General features: G+C 37.7%; 2 long non-coding RNA genes across 2 annotated transcripts in view; one reads left to right on the forward strand and one right to left on the reverse strand.

Moving 5' to 3' along the window:
- Positions 1-12,129, forward strand: part of LOC125694206 (uncharacterized) — a 63,526-nt gene that overhangs the window by 30,251 nt on the left and 21,146 nt on the right. Inside the window, exon 2 of the long non-coding RNA XR_007377456.1 lies at positions 151-264. This is a non-coding gene — a long non-coding RNA (uncharacterized LOC125694206). The remainder of the gene's footprint in view (positions 1-150; positions 265-12,129) is intronic.
- The window catches only part of LOC125694207 (uncharacterized), a 46,609-nt gene continuing 39,382 nt past the window's right edge, over positions 4,903-12,129 (reverse strand). The window contains exon 3 of the long non-coding RNA XR_007377457.1: positions 4,903-5,326. This is a non-coding gene — a long non-coding RNA (uncharacterized LOC125694207). The remainder of the gene's footprint in view (positions 5,327-12,129) is intronic.

Raw genomic sequence — 12,129 nt, forward strand, 5'->3', positions numbered from 1 at the left:
TCAAAAACCAAAATTATAAGTATAATAACACTGCCAGACTTCTACAGCAGAGCTAGGTATTTTTCCTTGGGTAATGTGAACAACTATCAGCTGATCTATTGAGCTTATTCTTAGCTATCACTCTAAATCTTTCCTTTCTTTGTTTTCTAGACAAATCATCAGTGATCTGCAGACAAGCAAACGGAGTGAGCTGAGGGCAATTTAACTACCGCCTTCTGTGTCAGTTCCCCAGAAGTCAATGAGGCATACTACCGGGTCTCCAAGGTACATCCCAGAGATTATTTAGTCATGCTGTACAATTAGCAAATGATTAGAACAAGCTTTTTTCTTCAATCATATTAAGGTACTTGCAGCAGTGAGAGCTGTTACACTTTATGGTAGACTATACCTTTCAGAATGATGTGTACTAGCACTTCATAATGGTTTGTCAACTTATCAATTGGCCAAGCGGCACAGTGGTCTTAGGTACAAGGAAGAGACTATTATGAAACTCCACCCATCTCACGTCAGTAAATCCAGTAATAACATCTGAGCTACAAAATTCACAGAAGTATTTGAACACTGGTTTTCATCACGGGCATTTTATGTATTTCAAGACACACCTTTACAAAAGGAAATCAACAAAATAGTGCAGAGTCTGCATTAATCAAATGATTTCAAGTATTTAAACTTAAAATGATGCCTTCTAGTAGGCCATGTGAAAATCTCAATTATAGAAATCATTTTTCCAGGTTTTACGTGCTATTTTATGTTCCCAGCAGGATGTTTTTCATCTCATCAGGAGTTTCCAAGGCTGTTTAGTGTTTCTATATATGCAAAACATACTTAAGCGCCCCGAAAAGACCTGCTAATTAAAAAAGCCTAGTAAAGTGGTCAGACAGACTGGAACTTGAGTATTATAGGTAAGAGGGAAGAAATGAAGGCTTGGAAACTATAATTTTTCTTTCTGTGGTAGCAGCAGAAGCAGCTGTTATAGGCTGAGCAAATTAAAGATGTGGCTGACAAAGCCAACAGTCTGGAAACAAGACGTTGCAAAAACATAACAGCAAGTCATATGCACCCCACTTTTAAAAAGCCAAAAGTGCTGACCACTTCTTTTTCTGCCTCCCTTCCTGTTATCCTCGTCACTCACAAATATCCTCCAGTTGGTATCCTTCCAACCTTGCTCAACAGCTCTAATTTCCCACCCCCGTCTTCGGGAGTTAATAATTCCTCAGTCTTTTGACATGTGCTCCATCATAGTGGGAGTTGTCAGCAAACAAGAAAGGATACTTCTAAAGGAAGAACAGGTGAAATAACAAGAGATACTGTTGTTCTGTGCATTTATTTGTGCATGAGTTGTTCATCAAAAACGAAAAGAATTCGTCTAGTACTTAACAGTAATTATCACTCCTAGAGGGCAGCTTCAACTGCTCAGTAAAATCAGTGTCTAGACACAGAAAGTTCTGAAGTCCAAAATCAGAAAAATTACTTCCTGTTTCTAGTTCGGTTACCCTCATTCTTTTTAAAAATCAGTTGAACCTGATTGTGCTATGAACGATGTGGATCTATACTGTTTTCCAGCTCTGAAAAGTGATGGAGGCTTAGTGAATTTTTACAAATATATAGATATATTTAAAAAAAAAAACAAACAAAAAAAAAACCAAACATAAAACCCAGGGAACTTAATCTTTCCTTATAGCTGGTTGGGCTATAGACCTCCTGTTAGAATAAACATTTTGCTTAGCGTTAAGGTCAGCGTTGTTGTGAATTGCAATTACTCTCAATTCACATTAGCATAAATCTGCATACTATTTTAGAGCTCAGATTTTACCTAATGAATGAATATCCTGTGATCTATTTCCTCCATGTCTGTTTGGACTCAAAGTAAACTCATCGATTCTGACCTGCAGCTGATGCATTTAAGTGCTCAACACTTCTCTAACAATGTACTTCATTTTGCTGAATTGAAGCATTGCACTGGATTTGAGGCACACTGACAACTTATACAAGCAAATTAGATGCCCCGTTTCTTATCAGAAATGAAACAAATTTAACCTTTAAAGGTGGCATGGGGCCTTTTCCTGATGTCTTCACATGAAAACAAATAAGAGTGTCATTTAGCATTTCCATTCAAGTAAAGAATGAGGGAACAGCAAAATAATTCTGAAGGTTAAACGTCATATTCGGTACCGTTTTGTTTTCGTTCCCTCCCTGTTGTGAGAGTGGGTATCGCAGGAGGTGCTCTGCCTCTCCTCCCACACTGCTTCCCTGCTTCATAAGCAGAAACCAGCTGTTGGTTTTTCAAGTCTAGCGGTTAGTTGACATTTACCATCAGTTGATGCTTTTCGTTCTATTGTAGCACGGAAAAGAGCTAAAAGTTTACTCTGAAGAGCGAAGATTAAATCTTTACTTTTCTAATGCTCCTGCAGTGGAGGGGCCTGCCACCAAGGTTTTGTTGCATAAGGCGGGACAAAAAGATGAAGTGCTGCACCAAAGCAGACGACTAAGCAGTTCTGGCTTTACTGTTGCTATTCTGTCCCACAGACAACACTTCATTGCAACTCCTGATCAGCAGCACTGATGTTATTTCCTTCTCAGCCCCAGTCACTGAAGGATGTAGTGTAGAACACCGATTGCATTATTGATTTGACAAACTTGGCAGTGTACTTAGCAAATGCCATAAAAACCAAAAACTCCTGCGTATATACCCACGATTCAGCAACTGATGTCAAAGGTGGCAGAAATGAGGAAGAGCTCTAAGACACCTCACAGAAAACATTGCATTTCTAGAGCGAGGAAAACATTAACCCAACTAAAACCTATGCTGAAAAGGCATCATATCCTGCAAGCAACGGCACTGCAACCGGGCTGTCCAACTTAATTGTAAAATAGACACAGATTGATCTAAGCTTTGCATTTCTGAAATTTATCACAAAAAAAACCCCACTGTTATGAATTTTAAATACACAAAGTTCACATAGCCAAGTGAAGATACAATACAGTGGTGTCACAACTGCTATTTCAGTAACAGAGCACACTAAAATTATTTTCAGACAAATAGGTGTTTTGAATTCATACTGAAAATACAGAGTTGGCTCTTCTTAAAGGCAAATTCATACACAAAAGAACCAGGAAACCAGAGGTCATCTAATGAAGAAAATTCCCCCAAAATCAGGAATTTGAAACAAGTGACCTGTAGCCATTAACAGCCTACCGAAACCTTCAGTGGGAAATTAACCTCACAAGTTAGCCAGCAAGAAATACTATGTTTATTTAATGGTCTTCTACAGAGCAGAAAACCAGAGTATGTAGCCTTTTATCTGGTGATATTTACTAACAGAACTTTAAAGAGGCAATATTAACAGGACTGCTGTAGATACGAGAAGGAACTTGGAACGTGCAATTACTGGATGGCTCCGAACTTTATCTGATCGGCTTCAGAGCCACAGAAGAAAACCATCCCAGACAGCTCAGTACAGAGAGTGTCAGAAATAACACTGTTTCTCTTCTAGGTCTAGGTCATTTGAAAACATACATGACTAAGTATGATTTCTACCCCTACATCAAAGCTCTCAGGATTGAAGATCGTGTAGTCAGTTATAAAGCTCATACTGGCTCAACGTTCACAGAACTCAGTAGTGCAGCTGTTCACTGCACATGTTAAACGATCAAAGCTAAGAACTATAGAAACAAGCCAAACTAAAATCAAGGACCTGAAATGAAGAATTTCATATAGGCAACTAGAAAAGAATGGGAAAACAACCTTTTCTCCAAGTCAGCAAGCTGAAAGCATTAAGAGAAAAGCAGTTTGCCTCAAACCACATACAAGAGGTCTTGAACATTACTTTTATTGTCTATTGCACTGATGGGGCACTAAATTTTTCTAAACAGTATCCTAATCACACTTGCAGCTCCAGCCAACAAACATCTGAGTGCCACAGCAGCCTTTCAAGAGAAAGCTTCAGCGCTGTGAGGTGTTTAAAGAAAAACTGAAATGTTTCAAAGAGATCAAATACTCTTTGGTGTTACCTCCTCATTCCCTCCAATTAGAAATGGAAAACATCTTTTCTGGAAAGTAGGCAGAACCTATTTTTAAAAATAAAGGAACTGAAGAAAAGAGAAGAAAAGCCCCAAACTTTAAATACTATGGAAATCCACCTGGATGGACAGCTGTATCTGTTTCTTTTTTGCAATATAGTCATTCAGAAATGCACCAAAAATATTTTGGTAATACTGAGAAAAAAAACATTACTAAAAATGAGGTACATCTCAGGGGAACATGATCCAACTGTCACCTCTCTTTCCTCAGTGATGTAAACTTTAAAAAAATAATCAGACGTGTGTCAAAGTACATCTTTAAAAAAATCAATATCTTAGTATGCATACTAAATCTTTTGGAAGATTTTACTGACTGCATTTAGAATTTGTACATCAAAAGAGATGCTGTAATAGCTACAATAAAACCAAGGTTTTACAAGTTTTTGTATGAACTGAAGGGAGGGATTCAGAGATTGATTTTTCTTCCATAAAGAGCCACTTTAGCGTTATTAACAGAATTCTCTCCTCCAGTTTGAGTCGGTTTTGGGGTTTTTTTTTGTTTTGTTTTGTTTGTTTTTCAGCAGCACTCACATGAGAGGATTAATTCTAGTTTTCGCTACACAGAAATAGAGCAAAACATCAGGTACACGTACGGCTGCACAGACAGCCAAATGCTTCTGTGCAAAGCTCAGTGGATTAAATACAAGAATTTTCCATTGCTCCAGCCACAACTAGCATCTTTCTGTCCATACATGTACAGTTGTGACACTTAATTGCAAAGAATAATTGCTACATCTTTGCTCTAGTCTACTTCTTTACTAGACTGCATAAACAAGGGATCTGTGTCTTACTGCATTTCAGAGAGAGAAAGAGAGAGAGAGAGAAGTTTCAGCAAGCTTTTATTGTGTGTTATAAAGAGAGGTATGTCCACATTATTTTTATTTGCCTTTGGGGAAGGAGTTCATGGCAAATGAAAGAGGAGGAAAAGTCTTAGGCAGCAGTTGTTTTTCTTTTTTGCAGATAGATAGTAGTCTGATAGTTAAGACTTTCACAGAATATTGAAAACCCAGGTTTCCAGGCCTTTCTCCAAAACTAACAGGACTCGGACATTCCAGAGGCACACCAAAAACACCAGGCTATCAACCATTCTGGGACAGCAAGGGGTCTTTTTTTCTTTTCTTCACGCAAAAGGCCTTCCCAGAAAAATGTCCATTGAAAAAAGGTTACTTCAAGATATCTTAGGTGATCCCCACAGGAGGAAAAACAGATTAAATTTTCAACCAGTTAGTTGCAGTCTTGTTTATGCCTGTAAACAAGAGGGAAAAACCTCTAGCTTAATGAGAAAAAAACCCAAACATTCTCTCAACAAAGTTCTAGTAATACCTTTAATCATATAACAAGCTTAATGCATTACATTAATTTGTTCAATTAACACAGTTGGACTTTAAGATCAAACACAGAAGAGAGAAGACTGTGATCCAACAAAAGTGTGTTATAAAAATACTGCTTAAGACATGCCAAGTATTATTTAATGCTTGAACCCCAACAAAAGGCTTCCCCCCTGAGACAGTTGGTGTTTTGTCTCCCTTTTTGTTATTTTTAAGTGGTCACATCAGTTCTACTGCTTTGTTAAACGCACTCTTGTTTCTTATTTCTGTGCATAATAGTTCTTAGGACACACTTTCTTGTGATGGTAATAGTTGAGAACAAACTATTTTACAGAAGATCACAAGCATCAGAAGATTGCTGTGTGGATGAAATACATGCTGGGCAGACCTATCATGGCAATAGTATACAAAACAATGCAATGCTTGGTATTCTTTCTGCTCTGAAGGGGTCTCACATCAGGTAGAGTAAACTAACTCACTTTCTTTGCTGTTGAATGACTTTTCCTAGCACCCTTCATTTCAATGCAGTTTATATTTTAAAGTTCTGGAGAGACTGCTGCAGCTATGTAAGGGCCATGTAAAATGCAGCTGTTCCACACACTACAGGAGAAAGGCAACCACTTAGCCGGACCTCTATACCTTCCCTTCCTCACATAGCCAACTAAAATCCATTATAATTAGTGCAGTATGAAGAAACTAGAAGGTGGCTAATCTAAAGCTATACAGTTGTAGCCTCATTTAGGAAATGCCTCCAGGCTTTCTCAAACATTTAGTAGTACAACATGATCACAGAGCAAAGCTAATATTCAAATCTACATGCTCAAAAGGCATAAAAAAAAATTCCTTTTCTGTGCATTATTAAGCCCACATTATCTTCTCTAACAAAGTGCTTCTAGGAATTTGAGAATCATCTTTTTTTCTATCCTACAGGCTAAGCTGTATACTGTTGACAGTGACTACAAATGTATGTTGCAATAATACGTCATCATCTGAAATCTAGGCCTTATTTCACTAGATCTCATTTATACAACTATGCGCACACACACACACACACACACGTGAATTTCAGAGTAGGTAGGTTATGAAGATTAGAAGTAATGGCCACAAATAGTTTGGAAACAGAAAAATGGTCCCTTGATTCCCAAATGGATTGAAGCCTAAAGCACATTTCCTGCAACTCACGGTGATTCCTGTACACCGGAATATCACTCACAGCTGAGAGGACATAGGAAAGAATTGATAACACTGTGAATTTCAAAAGCTGAGTTTGGAGAGAATAAGTATGCAGCTTTTTCATCCTCCTGCTTTTATTTAAGCTAGCAGGGCTAAAAACATTAGCGTTTGGTTTACACTGGACAGTTCTGATTGAGGTAGATGGAAATGTCACTAGCCCAGCTATTCTGAATCTTTCTTTACTATATATTTTTTAAAAACAACGCAGATGGAGTGTAAGTCCTATCATTCATCTTTAAGGACAAAGTAAAGAGTAAATCTAAGGCTGGTATCATCAACATGCAATTCCAACCTTTAAACTAGGCCCTTCAGGTACCAGTGGAGCATGAACTGCAATGCAAGCTATAAATTCAGTTCTCGGGTGATGAATTTATGCTAGGTTTCCTATGATCATTGTTTATACTGAATTCAAGTTTTATTAAGCTTTTACTGCCCTGTAAGAACAGTCCCATGGAACAGCAGGAGAAACAACAGAGCTAAACACCTAAAAATGCTTCCGTAGGTGGCTTTTAATCCTCCTCCATATACACACTGAAATCTTGACTATAGTTAAAGAAACAAATTTGGTGAATAGAAGGTTTGGACCGTTAGTTTTGTTACCCCTTATGTTGCTTTAGGTACTAGATAATTCTTCCTTTATGTGGGATTCAAGATGTCATTATTACACCCTCGAGCCTAAGTGCCAAATGATTTCCTTGCGGTCCAACAGCTTACAGCACCACACCACACAGCAGAACAGGAATTTGTGGAATCCAGTTCATGATGGCAGCTGGGACTGCACTGCTACATCAAGGAGGGAATTGAGCTCTCCTCAGAGTTTCAATAGTTTAAAGAACATACCCACAGCTTTTAGCAGAAAAGTAACAGCTATGTTGGTTTCCTGAAGAAACTGGAGTTCAAAACACTTATTAGAAAAAAGTAGTCTAAGTGTATCATATGCTTGCATGCCATGAAGACAATCTGTACGTTCATTCTGAATTTAAAACTCACTTGAGCATGGAGAATGATTTCATTTCACTGGTTATTCAGAAGTTACCTCTTAAATAGGAAATTAGTGCTATACCTAAACCATTTATTTTATTTTTGACAAACCTTTTTCATGAGTAGAGATTTTTCATCAATTCATACTCTGATCTTAAAGTTTGCAACAACGTTAACCATTACTTCTCTTAAGTTGTCTTTTGCATTCATGTTGTCCCATAGAGGGGTTTTGCAGCAATAATTGTAAGAAAATCTATTCAATTCCTTTTGACTGAACTGTGTTGTATGATAGGGAAGTGACTATTTGCAACCTTGATCCACACCAGCTAAATACAGCCAGGCAAGATCAAGTTCTTACCATAATGGTTCTCATGCCCTCTTCTAGCTTTTTCCAAAACCCAAGCACACCATTAGACACGTGTTTCTTTTCCATACAGTGAAGTCACAGGATTGTGGCTTACTAAAAAAACTCATTCATCTCTGCTGATTCCTGTAGGACTATAGGCACCAGATTGGATTACTGTCATTTTTTTCTGACCAGCATATCTTCCTAGCACTTCTAACTGCTCTCAACTAAATTGTTACTTAATCCTTCAGCTTTTTAGTTTCTTGTATTAACTACTCATTTTACAAGAAACTTTTTTTGTTTTGTTTTGTTTTCTGATGATTATGCTGTTACAGTAGTTTTCAGAGTACAGTTGAGGAGCACATTCAGTATTTCCTTAAAGACTGTAAATTTTCTATTTGGAGTCTCTGAACTAATATCAGTAATAGATAACACCATGGTTAGGAGTCCAGTACTTGTTTTATGATCCTGATAATATAAATGACGTTGACAGAAATTAGTTCCTATGCTGCTCAGAAGCTGAGTTTCACATCTGTTAACATGGGCAAAGATATGACCATTTCTGAAATACTTTTCATTTCGAAGTTTGTTCACTTCCCAAAACCATCTGATAATTCTGCTCAGTCCAGCTGATCATTAGGAAGACCATTAAGATCAAGTATACGGAGAAAGTCGATGCAAATATGCTGCAAATTTTTCTTCACCATTTACTCTGAGTTTTCCCCTCAGAACAAGTAGGAACTTTAGCAGGCAAAGATTACATCCACGAAATAAAAACACCAGACTTTTCTCTCCATGTCTGCAACACCTCAGAAGTAAAAGCACTTTGGTTTGTGAGAAGATGTTAGGATATTCCTAAGCTTTCCAAGGCTCTTATTATTCTTACGAACACTTCCAGTAGTTTGAAAGAGTGCATTAAGCATAGGTGCTTAATTTCTAGGTAAATCCTGGTTTTCTGTGGTGTTCAAAAATGAGGCAAAAGTCCTCGCCTATCAACCAAACTGTTGTCAATATGGGTGCTAAGAAACCACCATTTTTCAAAAATCACAAGCAGAACTCTGGTACTCAGTCACTTCCAACAATATTTTCGGCATTTCACAAATACAAATTCGATGCTGTCAGCACAGTTACATGAGCTCATTTCATCTTGCATGGAAAGAAAGACCAAAAAAAAAAAAAAAAAAAAGAAAAAGTTGACCTCATATTCACACGCCTGGACTGCATCTCAACATAAGTAATGTGATTAACTGTGACCTATGTGCAGAGACAAGTCTGCAATCAGAATTTGGGAAGTTCAGCACATGAAGTCATACCTCTCAATATTGTATGTGCTTGATTTGTCAGTAGTTTGTCACTAGGCAGTTTTAATGACTATTAATAGACAGTGACAAAAAGCAATCACGCTCATCACAAAGGATTTGATTATGATACCTGTGACATATCAAGGAAAAAAATCTAAGGTAGGAACTAGAAGTTCAAGAAATCTTATTTTACTGTTTATTTCTGTTGTGCTATCAAGCAAAAAAATGGAACAAAAAAGAGACTTAAGTACATTGGCAGGATAATAAAGGATTAAACTAGCAATAAATGTAAGAGGAATTTGCACTTCGGTTGAGGTAATCCCAGATATGCAAACAAAGTGGGAGAACTCCTTGAGAGTAGCCATGCTGAGAAGAACCGTAAGGGTTCTGGTTGATGAAAAACTTAACATGAACCAGCAGTGGCACCTGCAGCCCAGAATACCAATGGGACCCTGGGTTCCATCAGAAGAGGGGTGGCCAGCAGGGTAAGGGACGCGATTGTCCCCCTCTACTCTGCCTTTGTGGTGCCCCATCTGGAACACTGCATCCAAGTCTGAGTCCTCAACACAGGAAAGATGTGGAGCTGTTGGAGAGGGCTACGGAAATGATCAGAGAGCTGAAGCACCTCCCCTATGAAGACAGGCTGAGGGAACCAGGCTTGTTGAGTCTGGAAAAGAAAAGGCTACAGAGAAACCTCATTGCTGCCTTCCAATATTTAAAGGGAGTTCATAAATATGAGGGATATCAACTCTTCGCAAGGGCAGATAGTGAGAGGACAAGGGAGAATGGTGTTAAACTAAAGGAGAGGAGATTTAGCTTAGATGTCAGAGGGAAGTTTTTCACTGAGAGAGCGGTGAGGTGCTGAAACACGTTGCCCAGATAGGTTGTAGATGCCCCATCCCTGGAGATGTGTAAGGCCAGATTGGATGTGGTCCTGGGAACTTGATATAGTGCTTGATCTAGCAGCTGGCAGCCCTGCCTGTGGGGGGAGGGAGGGGAAGTTGATGATCCTCCCTTTCAACCCAAGACATTCTGTGTTTCTATTAAAAAAAAGAAAAGCCATGTTTTCACAAAACCTGTAGGCCCAAGACCCAAAACGTAGTTATTTCACTCTAGACACTTCTGAATAACAACAGTAAATAAAACAATGATCTTTGCAGGAAAGAAGATGGAAGCCTTAGAGCATACTACAAGATTACACCAGTTTCAATTTCTATTAGATGTTTAAAAAAAACTATATAGATGTTTATAAAAAACTTCACCTTTATAGATTCTGAGCAACCTGTTCTAGAGGGAGACATCCCTGCAGGGGGTTTGGAACTAGATTGATCTGAAAGGTCCCTCCCAACCCAGACCATTCTATGATTTATTGCTTACAGGCATAGTTCTAGTTACAGTTCTTGGACTTCCGGACAAAGACATTTTAAAGTCACTAAACATTTCTTTGAAGAGTTCCCTCTGCCTTCTGCCAAAACTAAGAAGGACTGATTGCACTCATTCAGAGTGGTTTAACTTAAAACTTTCTTCACTCCTATTCAGAAGGGAAAATCACAAGACAGCTGCTTTCACTTGGCTGCTGTACCTTTGTGTATTTTTTTTTTTAATTTCTTTATTTTTTACAGTTGTCAGACTTCCTTTCAAAACCTATTAATGGATTTTGAAAGATCCCGAGTAGCTATATAGATGTACAGGATCAGGAGAAAACCATTTTGATTATTGCAAATTTCTAATAGTTAGAAGAGGAGATCTCAGATGACAAATACCAGATGAAGACAGATTTCAATAAGTAACTTCTGCTAGACCCCAAACTTCCTAAATCAGTGCAATAGCCTTATCTTTTTCACTTTTATTTACTTCTGTGTAAAATAGATAAATTTCATTATTTTTCTAGCAGAGAAATAGGCATTGAATTTTAGGTATGACTTTTTTTTTAAGCGAGAAGAAAAGGGCATACATATGTGCACTTATTTACCACACTTGGAATTTGAAGTTTGTTTCAGAAAAGTCTTTTTAAAAAAAAAAAAAAAAACAAAAAAAAAAAAACTTACTTACGTCTTTACCATATACCGAATATTACTACTTTTGATTTCACAGAACTAAGTGGATTTTAAATTTGTTAGCCCTCTGTGAATATTTTAAGAGTCCATGCACTTAGTCTAAATTGGAAACAGCTAACATACCTTGTATAATACCACACTTGTCTACAATGAACCAGTCTAAATGAAAAAATGCAATTTACAAAGACTTCATTCTTTTGTTTGCATTCTAGCAGTATAATGAAATAATGTGTCCTGCTAGAAATTGAGTATTTAAAACAAGTTCCACTTACAGAGCATTTCTTCTCTTCTGAAATACATACTGAAAAATACTTCACAATTAACATATTGTATACATTTTGCAAGGTCCTCAAAGATCAAGAACTGTATCTGGAAAGACTGTCCAATCTGGCAAACAATTACACCATGTATTACACTAAGGTGCATTAAATGTCTGGCTGCTGCAAAGGCACAGAAACGTGCTTACTCACAATTGAGTCCAATAACCAAAACAAAGTCGGTTATAATCTAAAATGGAAATGAAAAAGAAAAGGAAAAAAAAAAAAGAGAGAGGGGAAGGACAAGTCTAAAACACTGCAGACTTACAACAGCAGAGTGGAAACAAATGGAATATTATAGCTGGGATGCAGTCACAGGACTCTGTGCAACTCTGTTACAGCTCAACACCAATGGCTTCTGGTGAAATTAGTTCTGTGTGCTACTTCAGTGAAAGTATAAAGAAGCACATTCAAAAGCCAACAGCACAAAGAAAACATAGTCATGACTACTCACAATAGAGAATTCTGTACTGAATGTGTGAACTG

This window comes from Lagopus muta, chromosome 5, assembly GCF_023343835.1.
Source record: "Lagopus muta isolate bLagMut1 chromosome 5, bLagMut1 primary, whole genome shotgun sequence".
Lineage (NCBI taxonomy): Eukaryota > Metazoa > Chordata > Aves > Galliformes > Phasianidae > Lagopus > Lagopus muta.